Source organism: Chrysemys picta, chromosome 5 (genome assembly GCF_011386835.1).
Source record: "Chrysemys picta bellii isolate R12L10 chromosome 5, ASM1138683v2, whole genome shotgun sequence".
Taxonomy (NCBI): domain Eukaryota; kingdom Metazoa; phylum Chordata; order Testudines; family Emydidae; genus Chrysemys; species Chrysemys picta.
Window position 1 is genome coordinate 115,964,745 of NC_088795.1, and position 20,197 is coordinate 115,984,941.

General features: G+C 39.1%; 1 protein-coding gene across 11 annotated transcripts in view; it reads right to left on the bottom strand.

The window, feature by feature from the left end:
* Nucleotides 1–20,197, bottom strand: part of ZNF518B (zinc finger protein 518B) — a 429,620-nt gene that overhangs the window by 53,251 nt on the left and 356,172 nt on the right. For 3 of the 11 annotated variants that reach the window (XR_010601561.1, XR_010601553.1, XR_010601557.1), the window contains one exon: nucleotides 2,831–2,983. The exons of the other annotated variants lie outside the window; for them this stretch is intronic. The gene's annotated coding sequence lies outside the window, so the exon portion shown is untranslated. The remainder of the gene's footprint in view (nucleotides 1–2,830; nucleotides 2,984–20,197) is intronic. 11 annotated transcript variants of the gene reach the window in all.

Genomic DNA, 20,197 nt, shown 5'->3' on the forward strand with positions numbered 1-20,197 from the left:
GAGCAGAGTTAGTCTTGGCACATCAGGTGGCAGCTCCCAAGGGGGGTTCTGTGATCCAACCCGTCACACAATTCTTGAGGGTCTTTTAATTCTTCTTGTCGAGAAATATCACTGAATTATTATTGCACATTCCTGGTAGCTCCCACTGACTTAGTCACATTTGGAATATCTTGGAAACTAGATTACCATCTTTCATTAAGATATTCATTTTGAGATATTACTTTTGATTCCACTGTCTTCCCATTTTAATAACCACAAGAGGCTTTTAATCATCATATACATCAAATTATGATATTATTATTCCTGCTTGATCATTAAAATTGCTTGTGTCTTAATTGTCAGGCTGGAGTTTCAGTTTGGGGCTGTACAATTCTTAGTGGAATTCTTGTTGACACCTACTAAATTACTTTCTGTGAGCTGGTTTCATTGTTCCTAGTTTAAAAGGGATTTGTCTTAGAATTGCCCATTTGCACCGCTTTGCTTCCTTTAGATGTCTAGATTATTTTAAGGTTGTTTTTGTCTGATCTTTTCCTCTATTTTTCTTAAATGTTTATATAAATAAAACACACACACACACACACACACACACACACACACACACACAATTATGATAGTTCTGAACATCTCCATGTGTTTCAACCTCTTTCTGGATACTGTACCTTCAGTTCTGTTTATAACATTTTGGTTTCTTCTAGGATCTTGTTTATCCTCTTTATTACCTCAACTTCCTGGTGAGATTTTTTATTTTTGATGCTATATTGTCAAGCACAACTAACAAGCTATTCTATAAGATGGTTTAAAATTTCTCCTTGTACTTCATGTCATTCTGTATTTAACCGTAGTCTCTCCCTTCCTCCGGGGATGATTGCTGCCAAGTTTGAACTGGTTTAGGGGTCACTGGTATGTCAAGTATTTAGAAGTCTTTTTATTATTACTTTTTTCTGAAGTGCCATAGTAAGGTGCTTTAGAGAAAAGCAAGGCAGGTCTCTGCCCTTACAGTCTTGCAGTCAGAAGGTCAAATCTGTTGCTGGTGGAATCCCATTGGAGCCATTCCACCTGAGAATTTGATCCCATTGAAGTAATTGGGACCTTTGCCATTATCTATATAGGAGCAGGATTGGATACAATAATATAATACAGAAACAAATATTTAAAAAATAAAAATGGAAGGGGATGGTGGTGACATGGTGTGACAGGATCCCCTGGGTGCAGTCTGGAACTGAGGTACCACTGTGCCCCCTTAACTCTCCAGCTTGGGCTGTCTCTCACAATGCTTTGCTAGTGACAAGCAGCAAACCCTTCCAGGTGCTGTGATCATTCAGCACAACAGCATGTGAAGCTACATTGTATTAATGCTCCTAAAGCGACTCTCAAATCACACAGAGAAAAGTAACAGCCAATTCCCCTCAGTTCCCCAGCTTTACACCCCAGAGCTGTACCATCTTGCCCTGGTCAGAAGCCTGACCAGAGTAAGTTTATTACCCAGTCTGCCCCTCCCTCAATGTGGAGAGGACATGCATCAGCTTTTGTAAACTGAGCTGAGGTTTCCCAAAACACTTCAACCAAAATATACTGTTTTGGGTAAAGTATAAAACAGATTTAATAATGACAGAAAGATAGATTTTAAGCGATTTTTAAGTGATAGGCACAAAAAGGTCAGAGATAGTTACCAAAGAAAATAAAAGCTAAATGCACCATTTAAATCTTAAACCTTATTACACTAGGCACTATTTTCTCATCCCACTGGATGTTACAGTTCATAGTACACAGGCTTCCCTCTTAAACCTGGATCAGTCTCCTCAGATGAAGTCGTCATTTTCTCAGCGTTCTTGTTGTTTCCAGCATAGGTGGGGGAGGAGAAACACATGCTGCCGCTGTTTCCTATTTTTATCCTTAGTCCATGTGCCTAGAAGACACTTGCTCACACATGTCCTGGTGGGCTTTGCTGAGTCACTGGGTTGAGCAATCCCCCTGGTGTGGTCTAGTGCAACTGAGTCACAGAGTTGAGCAGTCCCCATTGTGTGGTGTATGTAACTTCTGGATTAAAACTCCCTTACTGATGAATGGCCATTTGAACACCTTCCTGGGGAGGGGTCCTTTGTATGTCATTAGCAAACTTACAGCATATTTCAGTAACAACCACACAGCAAAATCTCATAATTCCATACACATATACATATTTGGACAGAACAACAGGTTTCAGCAGATTATGGCCTTTCATGTGATATCTTACATGGCATGCTTTGTATGAGATATCACAACCACATATGAATGATGAAGATGGGGGTTACAGGGTGCTATTTTGAGGTACAGTGTGTCTCACATAGGAAAGAGGAAGGTAAGCTAGTTCTTCAGTGGCCTGATCCTGCTTCTATTGAAATCAGTCTGAGTTTTCCCCATTGACCTCAATGGTGCAGGATCTCTCTCTTGTTATGTAACTCTTGTTCATTTTTAAATGAGTCAACAGTGTGATGCTGTTGCAAAAAAAGCAAACATGATTCTCGAGGTCCCTTTCAGTTAATTTCACTATGCGTTCTGGTTTTGACATTTTCATTTTACCTAATTATTTCTGAAATTTCTTTTACGGTATCTTTAGGTTACATGATTGATAAGCTAAAGGGAATTCTAATCCGGTCATTATTACTGACACCTGTGACAACCGACAGTTCTTGCTGAGTTAAAAACATCTTTCAATGGATCCTTGTTTCATCCATTATGAAAACATCTGCAATAGCAAGTACCTCTTATCAATCATAGAACATAATTAAATCATAAGCATCCCTTATCAATCACACAGTCTTGTTTATACCATACTTCTCTAGACACTTACCAGTTTGAGAAGTTTTTTCCCTAGACATTTGTATTTCCACAGACTTGGAGACAACAGCAATAATGAAGTACAGCCCAATACTTGATCACATGAAGTTCCTGCATTCCGGGCCTTAGAATTCAGACACACTCTTTGCTAATATTGTAAAAGATCCTGGGGGGGGCAGGGGGGAGATTGTCAGTGTGCAAAGACTATAATATGCAAGAAAGGGGAAAAAGGATTAATATTTACTAACAGGTACTAACAAACATAAATTTGGGCAAGTCAACTGTAAAAATATAATTAAGCAGACCACACACAAATTTGAAGAGTAACTAGCAAGAGACACAAAAACTAAACAGCAAAAAAAAAAAAAAAAAAAAAATGAAGTCAAGCAGAACCAGGATGCCTGCCAAACAAACAATTTCAAGATCAAATTGCTAAAGGAGCACTCACGGAAGATATGGCCAGCATGAAGAAGCAAAATGAATAATTTGCATTTGTGTTCACTGAAGAGGGTGTGAGGGAGATTCCCAAACCTGAGCCATTCTTTTTAGGTGACAAATCTTAGGAACTCTCCCAGATTGAGGTGTTAGTAGAGGAGGTTTTGGAACAAATTGATAAATTAAAACAGTAACTGGATCAAATGGTATTCAACTAAGAGTTCTGAAGGAACTCAGACATGTAATTGCAGAACTGTAGAATGTAACCTATTATTTAAAATCAGTCTCTGTACCAGATGACTGGAGAATAACTAATATAGCACCATTTTTTTAAAAAAGGCTCTGCAGGCAAGCCTGGCGATTACAGGCTGGTAAGCCTCACATCAGTACAAGGCAGACTGGTTGAAACTAGAGTAAAGAACAGAATTATCAGACACATTGATGAACATGATATGTTGGGGAAGTCAACACGCCTTTTGTAAAGGGAAATCATGTCTCACCAAACTATTAGAATTCTTTGAGGGAATCAACAAACACGTGGACAAGAGTTATCCACCGGATAAAGTGTACTTGGACTTTCAGAAAGCCTTTGACAAGGTCCCTCACAAAGGCTCTTAAGCAAAGTAAGCAGCATGCGATAAGAGGGAAGGTCCTCCAATGGATCAGTAACTTGTTAAAAGATAGGTTTCAGAGTAGCAGCCGTGTTAGTCTGTATCCGCAAAAAGAAGAACAGGAGTACTTGTGGCACCTTAGAGACTAACAAATTTATTAGAGCATAAGCTTTCGTGGACTACAGCCCACTTCTTTGGATGCAAACAAAGGGTAGGAATAAGTGGTCAGATTTCACAGTGGAGTGGTAAATAGCAGGGTCCCCCAGAATCTTTATTGGGGCCTGTGTTGTGTAGCCAATTAGTTCATTTTATCATTCATTTATTGTATGCTGTGTGATGTTATGATTAACTCATGTTATGTCATATATAATCATTGTATGCTAAATAGATTTAAATTGTAGGATTATAGAAGTATAAAATTGATCAGTAGTTAGAAGGGATAATTATGTATTAGACACCTAAGTAAATCAGGGCTGAAACGCAAGGCCTATAGGTTGATGCCTGTAAGATGTCAGCTTAGCCATACTAGGCCATAGGCTTAAGAAACGTTTGACATAAGTAAGTGACCAAAAAGTGACCCTATGCCACAAGATCACAAGAAAGGTGTGCCAACTGGTGATATTGCAAAAAATTGACTGCAATGTACTGTTTGAGATCATGATATACCTTGTTGTAACATCTCTTACAACACGTGTCCTGACTGCAGGGTACATGTTGTGCGTAGATACTAAAGAGAATAAAAGGAACTACAAACAACCTTTGAAAAATCCCCCCCCCACAATATTCCTGGGGGGCACAATACGATAAGGAAAGAGGGTTGACACCTTCATAAACACATACAGAGAGTTATGTGTAGTCAGAATCACAAGATAAAAGAGGGATCCCTGGTTGGGTAAAACTGGGTTACCTATGGGAAATCTCCAGAGGGAAACATCCCACTAATGATGATCAGTTGATAAAATGTCCATCAGACTCAAAGAATATCGTTGAGGATGTGAGTACTACTACAGTGACACTTACTGCATAGGTCTTTATAGGATTTCTATATACATGCGTAATCATAACTTTGCTTGCAACTTTAATAAGCTTGTAACTTAAAGTGTGAAACAGACTAGAACTTGTACTTGTAAACGTATGTGTGGTCACTATCCTTGGGCCGAGGGATGCGCTGGCCATGGCTTCCTGCAGCCCCCATTGGCCTGGAGTGGCAAACCACGGCCAGTGGGAACCGCGATTGGCCAAACCTGCGGACATGGCAGGTAAACAAACTGGCCCAGCCTGCCAGGGTGCTTACCCTGGTGAGCCGCGTGCCAGAGGTTGCCAACCCCTGTCCTAGAGGCTTTAAATCAGAAACAAGTAGCAGAGATGACATTCACTTTGTTGAGCTTGAAACTGTAGCAACCAGAGTCAAACCCAAAGTGGGGTAATGCAACATCACAAAATTTACTTTAAATAAAAAAATATTACAGACGTTCAACACATTCATAAATGATCTGGGAAAGGGGGTAAAGGGTGAGGTGGTAAAGTTTGCAGACAGTACAAAATTACCCAAGACAATTAAGTTCAAAGCTGACTGCAAAAAGTTACAAAGGAATCTCACAAAACTAGGTAACAAAATGGCAGATGAAATTCAATGTGGATAAATGCAAAGTAATGCACATTGGAAGACATAATCCCAATTATACATACAAAATGATGGGGTCTAAATTAGCTGTTACCACTTAAGAAAGATCTTGGAGTTATTGTGGATAGGTCTCTGAAAACATCTGCTCAACATGCAGCAGTCATCAAAAGTCTGACAATGTCAGGAACCATTAAGGGACAGATAATAAAAACAGAAAATATAATGCCATTATATAAATCCATGCTATGCCCACACCTGGAATACTGCATGCAGTTCTGGTTGCCCCATATCAAAGAATATATATTCAAATTGGAAAAAGTATGGAAAAGGGCAACAAAAATGATTAGGAGTATAGAACAGCTTTGATATGAGAAGAGATTAAAAAGACTAGGGCTGTTCATTTTAGAAGAGATGACTAGATGATAAAGGTCTGCAAAATCATGAATGGTGTGTAGAAAAGTGTTATTTACCCCTTCACATAGCATAAGAACCAGGGGTCACCCAATTAAATCAATAGGCAGCAGGTTTAAACAAACATGAGGAAGTACTTCTTCACACAACCAGCATGTGCAACGTGTTGCCAGGGCATGTTGTGAAGGCCAAAACTATACTTCAAAAGAGTATTAGATAAATTCATGAAGGAAAGGTCCATCAATGGCTATAAAGACAAGATGGTCAGAGATGCAACCCACACTCTGGGTGTCCCTAAACCACTGATTACCAGAAGCTAGGACTGGACAACAGGGATGGACCACTCAATAAATTGCCCTGCCCTGTTCATTCCCTCTGAAGTATCTGGCATTGGCTTCTGTCGGAAGGTAGAATATTGTCTAGATAGACCATTGATCTGACCAATCATGGCCATTCTTATGTTCCCCTGACAAGGAATTTGAATTGTATATGAAAAGAGATCAAGATGACAGTGAAGGGCTACCAGAAGGACAACTTGCTCAGATTGGCTGGCAAGGAAGAATTCTCAGCCTCCATCCTCTTTCAGTAACATCTCAGCATCCATTTCCAGTTCTTACTCCAGGATCTGTCTTTCACTCCTGTCCCCTCTCTTCACTGCCTTGACTGTGGTTCTACTGAGATTAGAGATGGAAGAGACTATCAGGGCAAACCTTCCTGCTTTTACAGTGTAGTCATTAGTGAAAGGAGCATTGAATCATAGCAAATGACAACTAGAAAGTGGACTATCACGGTTTTGACACCAGAAGGAGGGAGATCAGGAATTTCTCATTTGATTTAGCCTCCCTAACACCATCCACTCTTCTACTTTGTTTCCCAGCTTGTCACTGTCCAGAACTAACATGTACTGATGTGGAAGCTAAAATAAAAACATTGAAAAAGATTTTGCAGTGTCAGTGTCTGCTCTTTTGTTGCCCCCCCCTCCACATTTTTTCTCCCTGTATCCATGTATGAGGTTCAGTCTTTGTCTCTTTATACAATCTAGTGTGCCAAGATGTCAGTGAGAGTTGCATGAGAACAGCACAGAGCTATTAATAGGGCTCCTGATTGGGGTGTTTTATTACTCAAGTTCTAATCAATGTAATAAGCTGAGGGGAAGCAGTCATTGCAAGTTGATGAGTCGGCAAGAACACTAGGTCTGGCATACATCATGAGGCCCTGAGTAGATGACTGTGAAAGTAATACCATTTCATGGAGACCTTTGGATACATTCCTATAACTATGCCTGGACTTTATGACTAACCCTGAACTACCATTCAGTAGCCAGTACTCTTGGTCAGCATTAGAAGTAACTGAAAGCCATAAAAAATGGCGGCATCCTCTGGATTCATATTCCCTGCCCCATCTTACCCAGTTTCCCCTAGTCACCATTATCAGCGCACTAAGGGAATATAGACAAATTTACATTGCTGTTCACCATTTTTCCTCCCAATGTGAAGAATCCTATCTGTGCAAGAGCTAAGGACATACTGAGGGCTACATTCAGCTTCCATCTTAAAAAAAAAAAAAAAAAAAAGTGTAAATCCATTGTGCACTCCCTGCACATACCCCCAAATCCTTGCACCCTCCCCCACTGAACAGTGGGACCGCTTTGGTTATTCTGCTGGAATGCCCCTTGTTCCCATAAAAATGTTGTGAATTTTTGTTGTATCCTGTTAAATATGTGCTGTTTCATGTGGCTGCATTATAGAAATGGGACAAAGAACCTTGTGTTAAGCTATTAAAATGCTTTTGGATCCGTCAGTCTGAGTATCACTGTATAAGTGTCTGTTATGATAAATAACATTAATTCAATCTTCTCGCTGATTAAAATTTACAATTTCATTGAGACTTTTCAAGATGTATAACCTAGTCTTATGAAAGTTCATTTAACACTGTTCTTTCTAACCCAGTAACAACAGCATATTATACCCAGTCTTTGCTAGAATGACTCCCAATATGGGTCTCACAAATAAAATGCACTGCTGACCATTGGGCTGTCAGGTTCCCAAACTCTCAAGTTCTCCAAATTTCCAGATGTTTCTTCATGATCTCTAGTGCGTATTGTGATCCTGTGTCCACAGAGCTCCAGTCAGTCAGCCTGTGTCTGGCTCTTTCAGGAGTCCGGGCCCAATAAACTAAACACTCATCTCATCCAGCTTTTTCATTTACAGTAGCTGCAATGCAAGCAGATGATAGCCTCAGAAAGGAACCAAGAGTACAGGCATGCATAGCGCCATCTACATTCATAGCCAGGGAAACAAGTGCAAAGTGTCATAACTAAAACGCTAAGCTATGCTACTGCAGTTACTAAGTAAAACTGAAACTAACAACATTAAGTTTCTTTTAGTTTCATTAAACTGAGCTGCATTGACATTGACTAAAGCAACTACAGAGCAGGGGCAGCTGAACTGCAGCCTTCCCATTCCACTAATTATCTTTCATTATTACCGTAAAAATAAGTTGCTGTATTACGATTCCATCTTTGTTCTGGGTTAGCTTATTAAAGCATTTCATATTTGCATCATAACATTTTGGCAGCACTTACTTATTCAATATCAAATCCTCCATTTTATAAGCCTTACAGAATTGTTTATAAAATAAGATTTATATTAATTGCTGAGTTTTATTCCTGACTTGGTGAAAATTAGGAAGAAAATGTGCAATTTTTCAGGGATAGCTGAAAAGCCACATGAAACCAAATGTCTATCCCACCTCAAGGACACAAGTGGGACTGAAGAAAAGTGAAACCCTGGCCCCACCGAAGTCAGAGAAAGAGTTTTGCCATTTACTTTCAATGTGGCCAAGATGTCATCCTAGGTTCGGTTTCCAGCTCTGGAATCAGCCTAGTGCGTGACCTTGCACAAGTCACTTCACCCATCTCTGCCTCAGCATCCTCATTTGTGAAAATGAGAATTGCACCTTAGTTGTTGTAAATTGCTTTGAGATCTATGGATGAAGAGCACCATATGGGCATGAACCTACTCAAGTTAATGGTAAAGGTCTCCAAGACAAGTCAGTGGAAAATTCTCCTATTCACTTTAATGGGGAAAGAACAAGCCCTAATAGAGAGATGACTAAATGAAGAAACAGAGGGAAAATAATAATCACACAAAAGATAGTTAACAGATATCTTTAAAGGGCTTAATGAAAAATCATTCACAGGTTTATTAACAGAAATTGTGTGTGTATATATATATATATATATATAAAAATCTTGCTCGCTATCTCAGAGAGAGAGAGAGAGAGAGAGACACACACACACACACACACAACAGCAGTGTTTTTCTGTTATACTTAATGTATAGCATAGACATGCAACAAAATAAGAGTTGGTCTTTTTGTTTAAAGTTAAAACAGTTTTTAAAAAGACAAGGGGGAAGATTACATTGGAGATATCCTAGAATCTAGTTATCAGAGTTGAGACACTGACAGTGTATATTAAAAAAATTGGGTGGTAGAATCCATCTCCAATCTTTGTTTCCACCAGAGAAAGTGCAGAGTAAAGAAATTGTGTATTGCCAGCCTGCAACCAACGTGTTCATTATTTATTTGAATCTGTTTATATTCTAAAGTTCAATGAGGATGCTAACCATGGTTTCACAAGCAATGGGTGTCTTTCTATTGAATTTAAGGGCCCAATCCAAGTCTCATTAGAGCGGAGTGTTAATGCACCATCCGTGTGTGATTAGAAGTCACAAATGAACACTTTGAGAAAGACCCAATGCAGAAAATACCTGGCTTTGATTTCCCACAAAGCTCACAGACAACCCTAAATCGTATCTGCACAAACCATGGCAGTGTGCGAATGTGGTCACCCAGAACAGACCATGGAACGTATAACAACCCGGTGCCCAATTCACAAATACAAAGGAGGCATCACAGCAACTTTGCTACTCCAGACACAATTATCTGGCTTAACCATCTAAATGTAAATTTATTGTTGTTGCTCTACATTTACATCAGCCATACGAAGAAGCAGCACCTCTCCTCTGTGTTAAAATTTAATAAAAGTTGTAGTTTAATTCCATACATGTGTCTATTCTCATTTTCCTCGCTGCATCCACATCAGTGTCAACTTCCTAGAGAACCCCTGACCTGCTTACTTAATGCTCCAGTAAAGGATCGACATGTTAAACAGCAGAACAAATTATTTTCTTCTTTATTGTTGGCAGCTAGACATTGCATATGATTAGCAAAATGTGACTCCTCATCCTGTGGAATTATGGTATTGTAAGAGAGGAATGTTCTCAGAATGGAAAAAGCTTTCACATCAAGTATATACACAAAAGAAGTGCCAAAAAGAGGATAGATATTTAGAAATTTGGTAAACCTTTTCAGCATTACTCAGAGGATTCTCCTCAGCCTGTAAGCTAGAATCTTTAGCCAGGTTTTTTGAATATTAACCTGATCCTAGATAAGTAATGTACATTAATGTTTTTATTGTAGCTTTGCCTTGATAAAGTTTCTCAACAAAATTATGAAAAAATTGCAAAAAAAAAAGAGAAAAGTTTGTTGCATTTGAAATTTAACAAATTTCTTTTCCTGCACATTTAAAACAAATATTTTTGGAAAAAAAGATGTAGTTTTCTTTCCAAAAGTTACTCCATCCCCTTTTGTGTCTCTCTTTTCTGCCTGGTTTTTAAAAGAAGTGAGGGTAAAGTAACATTTAAATACTTGTTGTAACTATTTTACAGCTTTCAAGTAGAACAAAGTGGAAGTATTTTTTACGTCTTTTTCAAGTGTTGGGATGAGGGGGGAAGGAGAAGTAAAGAAGTGAGGGAAAGTGGGAGTAAAGCCCTGATCATACAGAGATTAACTCACATGCTTACATTTATATCCATGAGTAGTCCAATTGGCTAGGAAAAGCTAAGCACATGCACAATTTTTTTTTGCACAACTGGGACCTAAATTTAGAAATGGTTAGAAATCAAATCATCTCTTAAATCATTTGCATTCTTTCTGTGGGAAGAAGGTCTTGAGGAATACAGTGAAAATGAAGAAAGTTGGGAGTAAGATAATCAAAAGATGACAGGCTTGATGAATTGGATAGTCTTTTCCTGTCCTCTCATTCCTTGGATATTTAGAGCAATTTTAAAAGCCCCTTAATAAGGGAAGTAGCACTTTAGGAAATGCAAGTATGCAGCAAAAATAAATTTGCATTCAAGCATTTTCGCTAACACCATATTTCCCATCACACTTTGATTAGGAAGCAGCTAGAACTGGTCAGTGCAATGCAGCAGCAGGTCATGAGGGAAGAAGCTTTAAAACCTGCATTCACATCATTTTATTTTAATTCACCTACAAATTCCACATACTTCCAAAGTAAGGAATTTATTTTTAATCTAAAGAAAGAGCAAGTTACAAACTATGAAAAGACATTCAAGCCTACACTCATCACCCACACCTCCTCTATATCAGAGGCTTGATCCTATCCTCCATTAAAGGCAATGGCAAAATCCCACTGCCTTTAATGGTGGGGAAGCAGGTCCTAAGTAAGGGCCCTTGTGCCATGCATCTGCTTCTCCTGTTTTTTCCTTATCCATGCTGTTAAACATTTTGCATAAGCTTAACTACATGGCAGAAAATGTTTATTGCATCCTTGCTCACAATTCCCCTCTCTGTGACACACAGACTCATGTCAACAACAGGGAGTTAAAATTATAAGTTAGAAAGCAAGCAAACCCATTGATTATAATGCAGAGTTGGAGACATTCCTCACCATGTTTAATCCATTGTATGTGTTAGTAAGCTTTTCTGTCACATTCTACCATGTCAGGTCCACACAGATTGGGAAACTGGATATTTTTTATTATTTTACAGCGAGACCATTTCCTAGTTTGCATTAATTACCAGTTAGTGTACTGTGTACACATTCATGTTCTAGAGATTTATTTTGGTGAAGTGGCCATAAAGAAGTACTAAATTTTAAAATGTTATTAATTCTATTATACCATATACCGATTATGCAGTGCTTTTTCATCCATAGATCTCAAAGCATTTTACAAAGGAGATATCATTATCCCACTAGGACATAGATCAAATACAATCTTTAAAGTAACTGATTAAATGTTCATAACTAGAAAAATCAATATTACTAAACTTTACTTACAGTTGTGCTTACTGGGAGACCATAATGATATACACATGAAGGCTGAAATTATCAAGCTAGTGACACCATCCAGAGGCCTGATTTTTAGAAGGCTAGTGTTCAGCACTTTCTGAGGATAGCCCCTTTCAGGTGACTTCATTTAGGCACTCCATATCATCTAGCACGTCTAGGCAATAAGAACTTAATTCTACTCTAATTAACACTAATGTATAATCACAAGTGACTTCAATGAAGTCACTGCAGTTATTCTGGTGTAAAACCTGGATAGTGAGAGCAGAATTACGTCTTTAATATTTAATGTGCATTCTAGGGCTTTGGCCAGGTGGAGACTGAAATGTTAGCATGTAATAAAGTGTAGGCCATGCTTGGTGTCAAGTATAACACTTGGAATGGTGTGCAACAGCACACAGTGTTAGTTATTACTTCTGAAATATAGCAGTTGATGCATATTATGTTTTATTTTGTACTACAAGATGGATTATTATTCCTCGTTTTTATGTTGTCGTCTGTTTGATTTACTGTGACTTTATCTAGATTTGTTATTCATCACAGGGAAAACCAGCTAAATATTCCTATGCTTGGTGTTTACCATGACAATACTTGTCTGCTCTAGCTCACGTCACTATAAGTCATGCCACCACACTTTGAGAATTGCCTTTTGTACTCCGTTCAGACAAATTCTACCCACAGCTGAGCATGCATTCACAGGACAGGATTTCCCGTTTTGTTGATTTTGAACCTTAGCGCAGGATGAAAGGTCAGAGTTCAGATTGCAGATCCAGATTCCTCCTAAAGGCAATGGAAGGTATGAGGCAAAATCCTAACCTTTAAAATATTGAGGATGTCTCTGCCTTAGAGGAACAATACAGTGATTGACAGCTAAAATCCTTTACATAATTGCAAGAAAAGCGGGATTGTTTTTATCTTCTTACAGTGAAGATAGCATTCACATTAGCAAAAGAACTGGACACAGTTTAAACTAGACTTATCCCTAATAAAGAACTATGTAAGGAAATTGCAAGCGGTAATATGTAACACAGAGAAACAGATATTTCCCTCAAAGCATTTTCTGTTGTGATTGGCTTCAACAGAACCTTCTGTATTCAGAGTGAGTAAGGGTATCAGAATCTGAGAGCACCAAATACCCACTATATAAATATGGTTAAGAAGAAGCTAGAATTCAGGGCAGTGTAACCATTTATGTAATGCATTAGGTTAACAAAGTAAACTACATGAGGATAAGCTGATCAGAAATCCATTTTATATTGACTTCAAAACTATAACATTTATTGGAAATAAAGATATGTTGAAGACAGAGCTGTTTAAGACAAAAGTAAAACTTTTGAAGAGAATTAAAATTATCCATAGACTCTATGGATGATTCTCTTGGGTATCCATCCTGAAATGACGCTACTTCTCAGACATAGGAATTTTCTTGAACAAGATTTTAAAAAATATATATCAAAATTCTGTGATATAAGTGTATACTCATTGCAAACCATAAGCTATACAGTCTCATCTCTGCTGTAGGGTCTTAATGCAACAAAGATTTAATCAATTCTTCACATGAGGAATCCCTTTCTACTCTAAAGGGCTCCTCACATCTTAAAACTAAGCACTTGCACGGACATTTGCAAATTGATGGGGGTTTTAACTTATGTATCTGAAATATTTTGTAACTTAATAGTGTGAGTTATTTTTATACATATCAACAGTTCAGGACAAAGACATCCAAGACTGAAATGTCAACATAAACCAAAAATATACTAACATTATCCAACAGATAGCATAAAGGTATTTGTAATCCTTTTGCCACATGTTGTTGCTAGCAACAAGGTGGTTAGTTCAAAAGAGCTATGGGTGCATCTTAAAATTAACCACCACCACCAGCTCAAGCCACCACACAGAGTATCTGGGATCATTACCTTTCCTAGGTGTACTTTTTACTTCCCCACTCGCAAGCACTGAGTCTGTGTGCGAAACAAGAAAATCTATATTGGGGGGCAGGGGGAGGGAACACAGCAATAACAAAGAGAGAAAACACAATATCTAAATGGACAAGTAAAACATTCCCCCACAGTAACTTTGGCAGGTGCCCATTTACTCAGTTCCCCATGTAGCAGTGTCAATGTCCATTAGGCAAATATCCCTTTACCACTTCCTCCTTCTCCATTTGTTAAACTCCACTCATGTTTAGGTGTCAGTAGTTAGCTCTGTAGAGACGCACTTGAGCAGACCTATCTCCAGTCCCTTGGGAAGTGCTAGCTGGTCCTGTCCCGAGGCTCTGTGTCCTAATCCAGCTATTCTGATTTCAGCTTTGTTTAGTGGCTGGGTAAAAGGGGCCTGATCACATTTATGTTGCTCTGCTACTGCCCTCTGCATCATCTCCCACCAAGAGCCTTCCAAGTGGTGTAGAATCATCAGTGGAGGGGAGCCAGTAGTATACAGGACTCTTTAGCAGAGTCTTTGCCACCAACAATGCACTCATAACTATACAGTGTGTGTCTGCAGTTATGGTGACTCCCAAAGTGTCACTGGAATTCTGGGTAGACAACTTATGCAAATGAAGCGCTCTCTCAGTCACATTTCCCCCTTTTCCAATAAATGTGGCAGAGAGATCCTTCTCCTTGGGAGCTTTTGTACACAGGGCTTATGTATTATTTTAAGGTAGCGTGATGGTTATCATTAGTTACTTGTAGTTCCCACAAAGCACTAGTTATTTTTTATTGTAAGTATAGGAAAAAAACATGCTACCATCATGTGGTAACTCTTGGCAACTGCTGACTTTCTAATGGCAACCAATTCATTTCTAAATAGAAGCAGCTGGGTCCTGAGCACTTTTAAAAATATGGTCCTTACCTGCATAATGCAGCAACTTCTTAATAAAGGCTGCAATAAATATATGACAAATTTTAACCACAAACTGTAACAGGAACAAATAGCTGAAAATTGGATTATATTTCTCTGCATAGGAGAAAAGAGATGGGCAAGTGAGAGGGAAATGTGTTTGCGATTCAGCATTTTATATGTTAAAGTAATTCTCCTGATATTTTTCCTCCTGCACCTCACCTTTAAGAAGATTAAACATGAAGGTTAAAAAAAAATTGCCAAAATACATATTAGAGGGACTTGATAGTATATTAAAGAGAAAAGGAGCATTTCACATGCAAGTCAGACTCAGATCTGGATTAGTCAAGTAATACTCTTGGAGACAGGCTCAACAAAGGAGTCATAGACTGAATTAAATCAAGACAGTCAACCAAAATCACCTGCTATCTGGATGGCCTTTGCTTTTACAAGTCTAAAATCTGTGTGGCTTTTTGTGTGGTTTGGTTTTTAATCTGGATTCCAATTAGCTAAATTTTCAAAGAAGGGGACAGTGGAGTGGGGATAAGTTGGGTTGGATAAATATTTCCAGTTTGGGTCCCTCTCTCTTTTAAAAAAAGATGGCCAAACGAGTGTGGCAAGTTGTTGTGGAGCCATGAATCAGATTTCAAACTTCCCACTACCCAGGAATTTTCAGATGTTGGGATTCAACTCAGGACCATCTAAATAGATAACTAGTTTCATGTGCTGCAAAACCCAAACCAGGGGTGTGGTCAGACTTGTTTCCCAGGTTATATAAGTAGAGCTGGGTAGAAAATGGTCCCATTAACATTTTAGAGATTTTTTTTTTAAAAAAGGGGGAGGGGATTCCCTTTCTGCACTGGGGGAAAAAATAAGACCCTTTAAAGTTTTTAGTTTTTTTTGTTTTTTTTTCCCCTTTTTCATTTTTAAATGACAAACCAGAAAGAAAGGATTTCTCAGGATTGAACTTCTGGTAAAAACAAGAACCACTTCTCCATAGCCAGGTGGATGGGGCATGCCCCTGGGACTTACAAAACGCCCAGGTTCAGGTCCTTACTCTACCAGATTTAGATTAGAGCCTCGATCCCAGGTCTTCCCTAACCCACCTGAGTGCCCTGACCATGGGGCTATTGGCTAGTATAACTGAAATTTATTGCAGGACTGTTTCAAAGAATCAGGTGGGTTTGGGTTTGGGTTTGGTTTTTTTGGAAAAAGTTCCTGACCAGCTCTATTTATCAGAGCCCTTTATTTGTGCAGCCTGACTGTAGAGATTCTGGTTTATTGCCTCTCTTTAAGGAAATGAGCTTTTTATATTAATCCCCTTCAAATCTGTCCTTCCAGATTAGGATTCAGGCACATAATGGAGTAATGTGGGGAAACTTGCACCACCAGTGCTTGTGCTATCTGCAGATTTAAAAAAAAAACTGGTTTTACTTTCTAGTGCAGTCAATCCAGACTAATGTCAATAAGCACTAATGTCACTTTACAAGAGGTAAGTACATCTTTAATTTTCTATTCTGTTAGTGCTTTGGGATGTAGATATATGCACATTTGGTAAAGTAGTTTTATCATTGCCAGTGACTTAAAATGACTAATGTGTTAACTTGGTCATTTAGAGAACTAATAAAGCCACTAGAAAATTTAATCTAATTTAAACAGAGCAGATATTCTTCTCCAAAAATACACTTTTAATAATTGTCCCTGAGCCTAAATAAATAAAAAGAAAACCAACAATCATTGATCAGAACCAATTGGCCTGTATCAAACTGTGTTTAATTTAAGATACAATCATCAGATCCTGCCTTAAAAGAAAATGAAAATTTTCTTAAAGCAAACATCTGCTCTTTGCCACCATCACAACTATTCTGTTCTCTGGTCTTTCAGTTCATTGAAGAATACAAGTGAAAGAGGAGGGACCAGTCAGAGACGGGCATATACTGAAAGTTTGCTTCAGATTGGACAGGAATGTGTGTGCAAGCAGGCTTGATCGGTTAGCTTTGAGCACATGTGCAAGTAGCCCCATTGTCTACAGTGGTACCTGCTCTGGACTTAGATCAGTGTACCAGAGATCAGGATCTGCCCATTTATCTCTGGAGATTACAGAATGCAGGATTTACTTGTGTCCGTGAAGTTTATCTAGTTTGAAAAACTTATAGGGGACACATGGATGTCCATTTCAAACCTGTGGGAGGATCACAAGCAGGGAAGAGGTTCCTCAAGGAGTCTGGACACAAGTCCAACACTAGTATCCTGAACATATCTGTGATGACCTGATCCCCCTCTGGTGAACAGCTGACACACATACACACATTTTGTGACTATCTGGTTCTGTTGCTGCCATTATCCAGGATTTATTCACTCCTTGTCTCTTTTAGACTTGGAGTTAAAAGGTTTTAGTCTTTTTCTCTCCTCGCCCCCCCCCCCCCACCAGGAACTGGAAACCCAGAGATACACTGTTGTGGTGGTAATTATTATATAGCATCATTCTGAGACGCCTCAGTCAGATTTCTAAATAACTTAGTAGCACATATCAGGCTGAGTCTTAGAATTAATGAAAACAAAATATCTTATTTATAATACCAAGAATAAATACAATCTAACAAAGGACTGGGTAATGGGGTGTCAACTCACAAGATGCGCCTCCTTGTGGCTAGGTCTGGGAATTAGCTCTCACGCCATCTGGCATCTTCTTGTGTCCATTGCTCGTGCTGTGGTTGCTCTGACTGTGTGTGTCTCAGACTTGGCCCTCCTGCCAGGTCACGATGTGTTCCCCTCTTTACGGGGTAACAAAGTCCCACCAGACAAACTGTCCAAATGCCACCTTAGATGGTCTTCCAGTTCCACTTCTCCAGGTCCTGTCCCATTTTACAAGTGGCTGGTAGGGGAACCTGGGCCTGCCTGCTACTCTGGGTTCCAGCCTAGGTGTGACACTAGCAAACCAGATGCCAGTTTATGTCAAAGAGCCCAGACCTCCTGACAAATACACAGCTGGAATTAGTCTGGTACACTTGTGTATTAATATTGTTAAAATAGGTATTAGAGTTATAAAAGTGTGCTTAGTGTTTAGACTTTATTGAATGCTTGTAAATTGCTGCAAGCATTAATCTCACGTATAACATCTGCATCCCATATTGTAAGGCATTTGCTGGTCCGTGAGAATAGGTGTTAGGTCCTGCCCTACAGAGAAGGCCCATTGACCCCATTGTGGAATACCAGAAGATAAAAGAGTTTGATTGCGCTCTTCCCTTCTCCTCCCTGCTCCACCCCTCCCCCCCAGAAGAAGAGACATGCAAGTGATTCCTCCCATTGGCTGAGCTGGCAGCTCAGAGAAGGGGGAAAGGGAATACAAATCCCTGACAAGGATAAACTGTATTTCTGTGCTGCTTGGATTCCCACGGGCAAGGTTTTCTAGGCATAAGAAAGAGATGCCCAATGTTTAGCTTGGCTTAGCCCTAGGGACCTATAGTGCTTGTTTGTTTTAAAGGCTTCTATCACCTTTTGAAAGCATTTGTGTGTATGTTTACCTGATTTAACCTTGTAAATAACTCCTATTTCCTTTTCCTTCAGGACTGGCTTACGAGCATTGTCTTTGGTGTGAGATCTAAGGTGCAATTGACCTGAGGTAAGTGACTGGTCCTTTGGGACTAGGAGTAACCTCAATTTTGTTGTGATTTTTGATGTAAGGGACCATCTATCCCAAAGGCAAGCATACCTCAGTGTCAAGATGGATTGGCCTACCCAAGGGGATAGTCTTGGACTCCACGTTAAGGCTCTTAGAGTGTTTGAGGAGATCATACCTGATTCTTGGTTGATGACATCTAAGTGTAGAATTCAGAACTAATTAGGGGTTTGTGTCATGCTTCTGACTAGTCTGCTACCACTTCAGGACAGCTTGAAACCAGAAACTCTAGCACGAACAAAGTCAGTCTGTTTAGTCACAGACCCTATTGCTCTTCCCTGGACTCCTTCCTACAGCATCTCTCTAGCTCTTTACCTATCTCTGGGTTATAGTCTTGGCTTTCACAACATCCTCTGGCAAGGAGTTCCACAGGTTGACTGTTCAAGAAAAAATATTTCCTTTTGTTTGTTTTAAACCTGCTGCCAATTAATTTCATTTGGTGACCCCTAGTTCTTGTGTTATGAGAAGGAGTAAATAATACTTCCTTATTTACTTTCTCCACACCATTCATGATTTTATAGACCTCTATCATATCCCCCCCCTTTAGTTGTCTCTTTTCCAAGCTGAAAAGTCCTAGTCTTATTAATCTCTCCTCATATGGCAGCTGTTCCATACCCTAATCATTTTTGTTGACTTTTTCTGAACCTTTTCCAATTCCAATATATCTTTTTTGAGATGGGGCAACCACATCTGCACACAGTATCCAAGGTGTGGGTGTGCCATGGATTTATATAGTGGCAATATGATATTTTCTGTTATCTATCCCTTTCTTAATGATTCCCAACATTGTTTGCTTTTTTTGTCTGCCGCAGCACATTGAACGGATGTTTTCAGAGAACTATCCACAATGACTCCAAGATCTTTCTTGATTTGTAACAGCTAATTTAGACCCCATTAATTTATATGTATAGTTGGGATTATGTTTTCCAGTGTGCATTACTTTGCATTTATCAACATTGAATTTCATCTGCCATTTTGCTGCTTAGTCACCCAGTTTTGAGAGATCATTTTGTAGCTCTTTGCTGTCTACTTGTGACTTAACTATCTTAAGTAGTTTTGTATCATCTGCAAATTTTGCCACCTCACTGTTTACCCCTTTTTCCAGATCATTTATGAATATGTTCAATAGGGCAGGTCCCAGTACTGACCCCTGGAGGACACCACTATTTACCTCTCTCCAGTCTGAAAAACTGACCATTTATTCCTACTCTTTGTTTCCTATCTTTTAACCAGTTATCAATCTATGAGAGGACCCTCCCTCTTATCCCATGACAGCTTGCTTTGCTTAAGAGCCTATAGCCACTGGATCCCCCTTGTCCACATGCTTGTTGACCCCCTTCAAATAATTCTAGTAGATTGGTGAGGCATGATTTCCCTTTACAAAAAACATTTCGACTCTTCCCCAACAAATTATGTTTATCTATATGTCTGACAATTTTGTTCTTTACTATAGTTTCAACCATTTTGCCCGGTACTGAAAACAGGCTTACCAGCCTGTAATTGCCAGAATCACCTCTGGAGCCCTTTTTAAAAATTGTCATCATATTAGCTATCATCCAGTCATTTGGTACAGAAGCTGATTTAAATGATCAGTTACAAACTACAGTTAGTAGTTCTGCGATTTC